Genomic DNA, 10,986 nt, shown 5'->3' on the forward strand with positions numbered 1-10,986 from the left:
GAATCCTGATGTTATTCCAGCTTCATTCCACGTCTGGAGGAGACATCACCTATACAGAGTGTCTCTCACATAATTTCAGAGCATTCTGATGTACAGTTTTAAAAATTAAGGCCTTAAAACCAAGGCTATATTGACACTTTTTCAGGCTAGTAAAGGCATATTCTTCTCTTTTTCAGGATACTCTAAAAGGAATCCTTTTTTCCGGCTTCATTCCACGTCTGGAGGAGACATCACCTATACAGTGTGTCTCTCACATAATTTCAGAGCATTCTGATGTACAGTTTTAAAATTAAGGCCTTAAAACCAAGGCTATATTGACACTTTTTCAGGCTAGTAAAGGCGTATTCTTCTCTTTTTCAGGATACTCTAAAAAGGAATCCTGACGTTATTCCGGCTTCATTCCACGTCTGGAGGAGACATCACCTATACATTGTGTCTCTCACATAATTTCAGAGCATTCTGATGTACAGTTTTAAAATTAAGGCCTTAAAATTAAGGCCTTAAAACCAAGGCTATATTGACACTTTTTCAGGCTATTAAAGGCATATTCTGCTCTTTTTCAGGATACTCTAAAAAGGAATCCTTTTTCCGGCTTCATTCCACGTCTGGAGGAGACATCACCTATACAGTGTGTCTCTCACATAATTTCAGAGCATTCTGATGTACAGTTTTAAAATGAAGGCCTTAAAACCAAGGCTATATTGACACTTTTTCAGGCTATTAAAGGCATATTCTTCTCTTTTTCAGGATACTCTAAAAAGGAATCCTTTTTCCGGCTTCATTCCACGTCTGGAGGAGACATCACCTATACAGTGTGTCTCTCAGGTAATTTCAGAGCATTCTGATGTACAGTTTTAAAATTAAGGCCTTAAAACCAAGGCTATATTGACACTTTTTCAGGCTAGTAAAGGCATATTCTTCTCTTTTTCAGGATACTCTAAAAAGGAATCCTGACGTTATTCCAGCTTCATTCTACGTCTGGAGGAGACATCACCTATACAGAGTGTCTCTCACATAATTTCAGAGCATTCTGATGTACAGTTTAAAATTAAGGCCTTAAAACCAAGGCTATATTGACACTTTTTCAGGCTAGTAAAGGCATATTTCTTCTCTTTTCAGGATACTCTAAAAGGAATCCTTTTTCCGGCTTCATTCCACGTCTGGAGGAGACATCACCTATCCACTGTGTATCTCAGGTAATTTCAGAGCATTCTGATGTACAATTTTAAAATTAAGGCCTTAAAAACAAGGCTATATTGAGACATTTTTAGGATAGTAAAGGCATATCTTTCTCTTTTTCAGGCTACTCTACAAAGGAATCCTGACGTTATTCCAGCTTCATTCCAATTCTGGAGGAGACATCACCTATCCATTGTGTCTATCAGGTAATTTCAGAGCATTCTGATGTACGATTTAAAATTAAGGCCTTAAAACCAAGGCTATATTGACACTTTTTCAGGCTAGTAAAGGCATATTCTTCTCTTTTTCAGGCTACTCTCCAAAGGAATCCTGATGTTATTCCAGCTTCATTCCAAGTCTGGAGGAGACATCACCTATCCATTGTGTCTCTCAGATAATTTCAGAGCATTCTGATGTACGATTTTAAAATTAAGGCCTTAAAACAAGGCTATTTGACACTTTTTCAGGCTAGTAAAGGCATATTCTTCTCTTTTTCAGGCTACTCTACAAAGGAATCCTGACGTTATTCCAGCTTCATTCCAAGTCTGGAGAAGACATCACCTATCCACTGTGTCTCTCTGGCAATTTCAGAGCATTCTGATGTACGATTTTAAAATTAAGGCCTTAAAAACAAGGCTATATTGAACCTTTTTTAAGGTAGGAAAGGCATATCTTTCTCTTTATCAGGCTACTCTACAAAGGAATCCTGACGTTATTCCAGCTTCATTCCAAGTCTGGAGGAGACATCACCTATCCATTGTGTCTCTCAGGTAATTTCAGAGCATTCTGATGTACGATGTTAAAATCAAGGCCTTAAAAACAAGGCTATATTGACACTTTTTCAGGCTAGTAAAGGCATATTCTTCCCTTTTTCAAGCTACTCTATAAAGGAATCGTAACGTTATTCCAGCTTCATTCCAAGTCTGGAGGAGACATCACCTATCCACTGTGTATCTCAGGTAATTTCAGAGCATTCTGATGTACAATTTTAAAATTAAGGCCTTAAAAACAAGGCTATATTGAGACTTTTTAGGATAGTAAAGGCATATCTTTCTCTTTTTCAGGCTACTCTACAAAGGAATCCTGACGTTATTCCAGCTTCATTCCAAGTCTGGAGGAGACATCACCTATCCACTGTGTCTCTCAGGTAATTTCAGAGCATTCTGATGTACGATTTTAAAATTAAGGCCTTAAAACCAAGGCTATATTGACACTTTTTCAGGCTAGTAAAGGCATATTCTTCTCTTTTTCAGGCTACTCTCCAAAGGAATCCTGATGTTATTCCAGCTTCATTCCAAGTCTGGAGGAGACATCACCTATCCATTGTGTGTCTCAGGTAATTTCAGAGCATTCTGATGTACGATTTTAAAATTAAGGCCTTAAAACCAAGGTTATGTTGACACTTTTTCAGGCTAGTAAAGGCATATTCTTCTCTTTTTCAGGCTACTCTACAAAGGAATCCTGACGTTATTCCAGCTTCATTCCAAGTCTGGAGGAGACATCACCTATCCACTGTGTCTCTCAGGCAATTTCAGAGCATTCTGATGTACGATTTTAAAATTAAGGCCTTAAAACCAAGGCTATATTGACAATTTTTCAGGCTAGTAAAGCATATTCTTCTCTTTTTCAAGCTACTCTATAAAGGAATCCTAACGTTATTCCAGCTTCGTTCCAAGTCTGGAGGAGACATCACCTATCCACTGTGTATCTCAGGTAATTTCAGAGCATTCTGATGTACGATTTTAAAATTAAGGCCTTAAAACAAGGCTATATTGACCTTTTTTAGGTAGGAAAGGCTTATCTTTCTCTTTATCAGGCTACTCTACAAAGGAATCCTGACGTTATTCCAGCTTCATTCCAAGTCTGGAGGAGACATCACCTATCCATTGTGTCTCTCAGGTAATTTCAGAGCATTCTGATGTACGATGTTAAAATCAAGGCCTTAACCCTTGTGTTGTCCTTCGGGTCCCCGGGACCCGTGCAGTTTTACCCATCGTGTTGTCCTTCGGGTCCCTGAGACCCGTGGCGTTGTCCATCGGGTCCCTGGGACCCATGGCATTGTCCTTTCGGGTCCCTGGGACCCATGGCATTGTCCTTCGGGTCCCTGGGACCCTTGACGTTGTCCTTTGGGTCCCTGGGACCCTTGATGTTGTCCTTCGGGTCCCTGAGACCCGTGGCGTTGTCCTTCGGGTCCCTGGGACCGGTCCTTGTCCTTCGGGTCCCTGAGACCCTTGACGTTGTCCTACGGGTCCCTGAGACCCGTGGCGTTGTCCATCGGGTCCCTGGGACCCATGGCCTTGTCCTTCGGTCCCTGGGACCCTTGACGTTGTCCTTCGGGTCCCTGAGACCCGTGGCGTTGTCCTTCGGGTCCCTGGCACCCGTGGCCTTGTCCTTCTGGTCCCTGAGACCCTTGACGTTGTCCTTCGGGTCCCTGAGACCCGTGGCGTTGTCCATCGGTCCCTGGGACCCGTGGCCTTGTCCTTCGGTCCCTGGGACCCTTGACGTTGTCCTTCGGGTCCCTGGGACCCCTGACGTTGTCCTTCGGGTCCCTGGGACCCCTTGACGTTGTCCTTCGGGTCCCTGAGACCCGTGGCGTTGTACTTCGGGTCCCTGAGACCCTTGACGTTGTCCTTCGGGTCCCTGGGACCCAGTTCATTGTCCTTCGGTCCCAGGCACCCGTGCGTCTGCAGAGGGACAGTGGGCTTGGAGACAGCTGTCTGCTGATGGACAGTGGGCTTGGAGGCATGTGTCTGCTGAGGGACAGTGGGCTTGGAGGCATGTATCTGCTGAGGGACAGTGGGCTTGGAGGCAGCTGTCTGCTGAGGGACAGTGGGCTTGGAGGCAGCTGTCTGCTGAGGGACAGTGGGCTTGGAGGCAGCTGTCTGCTGAGGGACAGTGGGCTTGGAGGCATGTGTCTGTTGAGGGACAGTTAGCTTGGAGACAGCTGTCTGCTGAGGGACAGTGAGCTTGGAGGCAGGTGTCTGCTGAGGGACAGTTAGCTTGGAGACAGCTGTCTGCTGAGGGACAGTGGGCTTGGAGGCATGTGTCTGCTGAGGGACAGTGGGCTTGGAGGCATGTGTCTGTTGAGGGACAGTTAGCTCGGAGACAGCTGTCTGTTGAGGGACAGTAGCTTGGAGACAGCTGTCTGCTGAGGGACAGTGGGATCCACTCATATTAACGTGTGAGTCTAAACATCTATAGGCAATGCAAATAGAAATGTATTATATTTCTGCAGGCTACGTAGATGTGTTAAATTAAAAGCTACTGGCGATATTTATTATGCCTACTCATTCATCCAGATAAGACTAGTGCATACATTGCACCGTGGGTCGGAGAGAAAAGTATTTTCAAATGTTCTGTATGTCTGGCACATATTGTAGATTTGACAAATAAATTTGACTCGACTTGAAGTGGCAGCAGTTCAATCCAGCGTGTGTTCAACAAAGTCAAATAATCATTCCAGATATACGTGTAATTTGACGTAACTATACCTAGAAATAAATGTACACAACGTCGAAGTCAGATTCAAAATTCTTTTATTTTGTTGACAGACCTTTAGTCAGTGGGTGTTACAGAGGGGTTTTTATTTTAGATGTGTCCTTTTATCACTGCATTAATCAGAATATAGTGTCAACAGCCATAAAATAATCAATTTTGGCCACGTTTCTAGGTATAAAATGCTACATAAATTAGGCTATGAATGACATCTGAACAAACCCCTGTACAAGCGTTCAGAAGTGAAACTGGAAAGCTCTGTGTACTGCAGCTGAGTTTTCTGACTCACTTGACACTAAAAGACAGGGGGAACTGTCCATGGTGCTAAAACACAGGCATAGTTACTAAAACAACTGAGGGAAACCTCATTTCAATAAAATGGCCTTTACCAATAGAGATTACAAAATCCTACACATTTAGCGAGACATTACATGTAGCTACAGTGTTGTTTTAACCCTCGTGTTGTCCTTCGGGTCCCTGGGGCCCGTGCAGTTTTACCCATCGTATTGTCCTTCGGGTCCCTGGGACCCACGGCATTGTCCTACGGGTCCCTTGGACCCATGGTATTGTCCTTCGGGTCCCTGGGACTAATGGCATTGTCCTACGGGTCCCTGGGACCCGAAGACCCTTGACGTTGTCCTACGGGTCCCTGGGACCCATGGCATTGTCCTACGGGTCCCTGGGACCTGAAGACCCTTGACGTTGTCCTACGGGTCCTAGGGACCCTTGGCATTGTCCTTTCGGGTCCCTGGGACCCTTGACGTTGTCCTTTTGGGTCACAAGGACCCTTGACGTAGTCCTTCGGGTCCCTGGGACCCATGACATTGTCCTTCGGGTCCCTGGGACCCAGGGCATTGTCCTATCGGGTCCCCGGACCCTTGACTTTGTCCTTTGGGTCACAGGGACCCTTGACGTTGTCCTACGGGTCCCAGGGACCCTTGACGTTGTCCTTTTGGGTCACAGGGACCCAAAGTATTGTCGTTCTGGTCACCAGGACCCTTGACGTTGCCCTTCGGGTCCCGGGACCAGCTATGCAGTAGCTAACGCTAAAATAGTACCGTGTTTGCTGACAGAACACACAATGGCCACTGTTTTACACTCATGTAAGAGTAAATCAACATACCGGTCAACCATATATAAGTCCTGTCGTCCTCTCAAAGGGAACTAGGGCAAATACATGCACTGATAAACACATCATCTCAATGAATGAAGCAGCATGCTAGAATAGATTGCGAAAACGCACCAGTAGGATGCAATCAACACTTTCACAATGGTGGTACACAATTGGACACGGAATCCGGGTTTTGACAAGCATTCATTTTATTCATCTGCAGTAATGTGTATCTGTGTACAATTGGGTAAGGCTCCTAAACAGTTTAGGGCAACACTGACGTTCAGACGCTGAGGCTACGCATGTACGTAGCCAACCTTTCGGCTAAGTTCACACTTCTGATCAGACACAGAGTTGCATACACAGTTTCCACGAACACGAACGTGTCACGGTTCACATGGTCTGTGAGTACGTCAACAAGGTCGCTCACACTTGTGATACGTTCAGATTTGTAGGGCGGCAGACGCAGCATCCACACAAACCTTATGAAAGAGTCTTCGCTGAGGTCTTCGAGTGTCTCAAACACCTTCATCCTGACCTGAGCCGCATTCCCTCGGATGGCAGAGCCATATCCAGCAAGAGTAACATCTCCGCGTGGACGTGTCATTTGGCCATGGGCGCCGCTGCGAAGCCTTTCCACCAGATCGTTGCGACTTATGCGCTCCAGCAGGATGAGCAAGACCGCTCGCGCTTTGTCTTTGTAGCGCTGCACGATAGCGTCTGCTATCTGGGTTCTATGAGTCAGTGAATCCAAAGTGGCACGACTGACAGGTCGTTGATCGTAGACGTGTATGTCAAGCATGACAAACTTGAGCCTGCTAATATCTTTGGTGGTCAACTCATCCAACATTGCGAGTACGTCGTGAGCTACCTCGGGTGCAGCCGCAGCGGTTCCACCGTGGTAGTTTTCCCAGGCGTCCATAAACGTTTCACACACGACGGACCCGTTCTTCCTCGCTACATCGATCATTGTCCTAGCCCTGTCCTGAGGGGATCTAATAGAATGACAGAGTCCACCTGTTCTTGTGTCATCATCCCATGGTGAAAGAGAACATCGGCCACATGGTTCAATCTGCCTATGTCACTGGCCTGTATGTAGCTGGCTCTTTTTGCTTGAGCATCTTGTCCATGGCGAGGTACTCTGTTTGTGTTGAGGGTAGGTTGACCCACACACAGAAAACACACAAGCGCGGATAAACAAGGTAAAGAAAAGGTTTAATCCAACAAAAACACAGATGAGGCACAGGTGGTGGTGGAGGTGTGGATGAGAGCAACAACGGAGCGGGTCTGAGGAAGCTGCATACGCCCACGGCGGAACACGGAAACTGTGACGAAAACAAAACAAGGTTAGTCAACGGCAAGGCTTGAGAGCAACGTGCACTGATGACTGGCCTAGTTACCACTTAGGGTTTAGTAACAAACTGGCGCTGAAGAGGTGGTCAGCCCGGGTTTATATACTGTGGAGACGGCATGATGGAGATGGAATGATGGAGATGGATTGCAGCTGTGCAGGAAGAATGAAATGTGTGGCCACGCCTCTGGACCAGGTTCCTCTAGCCCTTGTGTTGTCCTTCGGGTCCCGGGGACCCGTGGAATTGTCCTTCGGGTCCCTGGGACCCGTGGAATTGTCCTTCGGGTCCCTGGGACCCTTGACATTGTCCTTTTGGGTCACCAGGACCCTTGACGTTGTCCTACGGTTTCCAGTGACCCTTGACGCTGTCCTTCGGGTCCCCGGGACCCATGACATTGTCCTTTTGGGTCGCAGGGACCCTGGACTTGTCCTTTTGGGTCACAGGGACCCTTGATGTTGTCCTACGGGTCCCTGGGACCCTTGACGTTGTCCTTTGGGTCCCTGGGACCCATGGCATTGTCCTTTTGGGTCACAGGGACCCTTGATGTTGTCCTACGGGTCCCTGGGACCCTTGACGTTGTCCTTCGGGTCCCTGGGACCCAGGGCATTGTCCTTCAGGTCGAGTGGAAAGGGAGGTAAAAAAGAATAGAGAAACAAGGGCATTTGTTTGACATTAGTCTACTAATTATTTTTATTACTCACGCACACACACACACAAACACACAATATACAACAATAGACACTTTAGACACATTTGTCTTGTCTTCTGTTCTTGTCATTTTCTTTTTCACGTCATCTTGTTTCGGACCTGTGCACTTTTTGCACGGGGCACGTTGGCACAGCCGGGGCAGAAGCTGCAGCATGGCCCGTCGTTTGACACTGGAGTTGAAGCTGCATCGGATTCTCTTGAGCGGCGGTGCCGCTCGCAATGTCCCCGCTGAAGCCAAGGTACAAAACGGAGAAAAACCACAAGAGGACCAACGTACACACGACCACAGCAGAGAAAAAGACTACTGCTGCTACGATGACGACGACAACAAAGATGATGACCAAGGCCAAGTGGACGTTGAAGTTCAAGACCAAGGAGGAGAACAGGTGAATGAAGAAGAAGAAGAAGAAGAAGAAGAAGAAGAAGAAGAAGAAGAAGGGTGGACATGCAAGGGACGAAAGAAGAAGACGAAGATGAAGAAGTAGATGTAGAAGAAGACGAAGAAGAAGAAGAAGAAGAAGAAGAAGAAGAAGGAGAGGGTAGTGAAGACGAGGGGCAAGAGGAGGACGAGCAGGATGAGGAAACATTTGTGTCAAAAGATGGCAAAATCAAATGGTCCTCGAAAACGTGTCATCCCAGTGTCCCAAGAACTCACTGCCACGCCACCGAAGAGGACAAACCCGACCCAGAAAAGGACACGACAGACGCTGCTACTGCTGCTGCGTCCGCCGCCGCAGACGCCGCCACGCTGCTGCTACTACAGCGCCCGGGACCCACAGAGTACGCCGCGGAACACGTCCACGACATAGTGTCTGCATTTGGCCTGTTTGTCACGCGGCAAATCGAAGACATGGTTGTGGCCGCCACAAACCTCGAGGGTCAAAGGAGATGTGCCACAGGCGGCAAGTGGAAAGCGATGGACGTCACGGACCTGCGAGGCTACCTCGGGCTGCTGCTCCTCGCGGGCGTGTACCGGTCCCGCAACGAGGCCTTGGAGAGCCTGTGGCACGAGGAGAGTGGCAGGGCATTTTCCGCGCCACGATGCCAATCAAGCAGTTCCACGCGTACTCTAGACTGTTGCGATTCGACGACCGCGAGTCAAGAGCTGCCCGCCGAGCCTCGGACAAACTGGCGGCCGTACGAGAGGTGTGGGACGAGTGGACGCGGCAGCTGCCTCGCCTCTACAACCCGGGCGCCGACGTGACGGTGGACGAGCAGCTGGTGCCCTTTCGAGGTGTTGTATTTTTATTTTTTTTTTTTGCTTGGTTGTTGTTTTTACCTCTGCCGTACACTGTCTTTTCTTTGTGTGTGTGTGTGGTGTGTGTGTGGTGTGTGTGTGTATGTGTTAAATTTTTGTCTTCCATCTCTATCCATCGTGTTCCATCTTCTTGTTTGGACACGCCACTTTCACAAGTCGCTGCGCCTTCCGCCAGTACATGCCCAGCAAGCCCGCCCCGGTACGGACTCAAGTCGTGGGTGGCCTGCGACGCCGGCTCCAGCTACGCGTGGCACATGCAGCTCTACACGGGCAAGTCGGTGAGCGGCACGCCCGAGAAGAATCTGGGCTCCCGCGTGTTGCTGGACGTGACCGAGGGCCTGAGGGGCCCACGTAACGTGACGTGCGACAACTTTTTCACCTCCTACGCGCTGGCCCAGCGGCTGCTCTCCGACGGGCGCCTCACCGTGGTGGGCACGATGCGCAAAAACAAGCCCGAGCTGCCGGGGGCGTTGCTCGCCCACCAAGGACCGTGCGGTCTTCTCGTCCAAGTTTGCCTTCACGCCCGTCGCCACTCTGGTGTCCTACGTGCCCAAGAAGCACAGGAACGTGGTGCTGCTGAGCACGCTGCACACGGGGATGCGGGCGTCGGCGCCGGCAGGCAAGCCAAACCCAACATTATCCTCCACTACAACCACACCAAGGGCGGGGTGGACAACCTGGACAAGCTTGTGGCACGTACAGCTGCCGCAGGAAGACAGCGCGCTGGCCCTTGCCGTCTTCCACAACATCCTCGACGTGTCCGCCTACAACGCCTTTGTGCTGTGGCGAGAGCTCAGGCCCGAGTGGATGCGCGGCAAGCTCAACAGAGAGGGCGTTCCTCGAGCAGTTGGGAAGGGCACTTGTGAATCCGCTCATCGAGAGACGGAGGCGTCCGCCTCGCACAGAGGCGTCAGCCGCGCTTGTCAAAGCCGTCGTCACGGCGAGCAGGTCCTGTGCTGGTGGTGGTGGTGGCGATGCGACAGCGGCGGCGGTGGCACAGTCACAAGGGGCCTAGAGGAGCATGGGATTCTGAACCGGACACACCGAGGGTGCAAAGCAAAGGAAGCGGTGTCAGCTCTGTCCGAGAGAAAGGACCGCAAATCACACTCGTTTGTGGTGGCTGCAAGAGATACATCTGTGGAAGCTGCACGCGGGCCTACTACTGTGCCGAGTGGTGTCGCCCGTAGCCTCTTGGCCCGTGTGGACGAGGCCCCGAACAAACCTTGAATCTGTTTGGAACACACACACAACACCCCACACCACACTCACACACACACACACCACACCCCACACACACACACAGACCACACACACATGACCCACACACACAGACACACACACACACACACACCACAACCCTGGGTCCCAGGGACCCGAATGGCGAGGTTGAGGCCCTCAAGGGTAGGAGAAAGATGACATCGAACGTGGTTCCACGGGTCCCTGGGACCCGAACCCCCTTTGATGTTATCCTTTGGGTCCCAGGGACCCAGGCATTGTCCCTTTCGGGCTCCCCAGACCCTTGGCGTTGTCCTTTTTGGGTCACAAGGACCCTTGACGTTGTCCTACTGGTCCCTGGGACCCATGGCATTGTCCTTTGGGTCCCTGGGACTCATGACCATTGTCTTTTGGGTTTCCTGGGACTCATGAATTGTTCTTTCGGGTCCTGGGACCCGGCGTTGTCCTTCGGGTCCCCGGGACCCCCGGAGGATAGGGCGCCACGGCAGTTGTGGGACATACGTATAATGCCATGGAACATAAAACAGCGGGGTCTCTGAGACCCAAAGGATGAGGCCACGATGGTATTTGACATGGAATGAACGAAGAATCCCGAAGCAGAACGGCTGGCTAGTACAAAGGTCACATAAGCTAAACCATGTCCCTGT

At 49.6% G+C, this 10,986-nt stretch overlaps 1 pseudogene; it reads left to right on the plus strand.

Annotated features, from left to right (window-relative positions):
- Window positions 1-8,064: 8,064 nt before the first annotated feature.
- LOC116680311 (piggyBac transposable element-derived protein 4-like) lies at window positions 8,065-10,118 on the plus strand (annotated as a pseudogene).
- The last annotated feature ends 868 nt before the right edge of the window (window positions 10,119-10,986 follow it).

Source organism: Etheostoma spectabile, unplaced genomic scaffold (genome assembly GCF_008692095.1).
Source record: "Etheostoma spectabile isolate EspeVRDwgs_2016 unplaced genomic scaffold, UIUC_Espe_1.0 scaffold00018388, whole genome shotgun sequence".
Taxonomy (NCBI): Eukaryota; Metazoa; Chordata; class Actinopteri; order Perciformes; family Percidae; genus Etheostoma; species Etheostoma spectabile.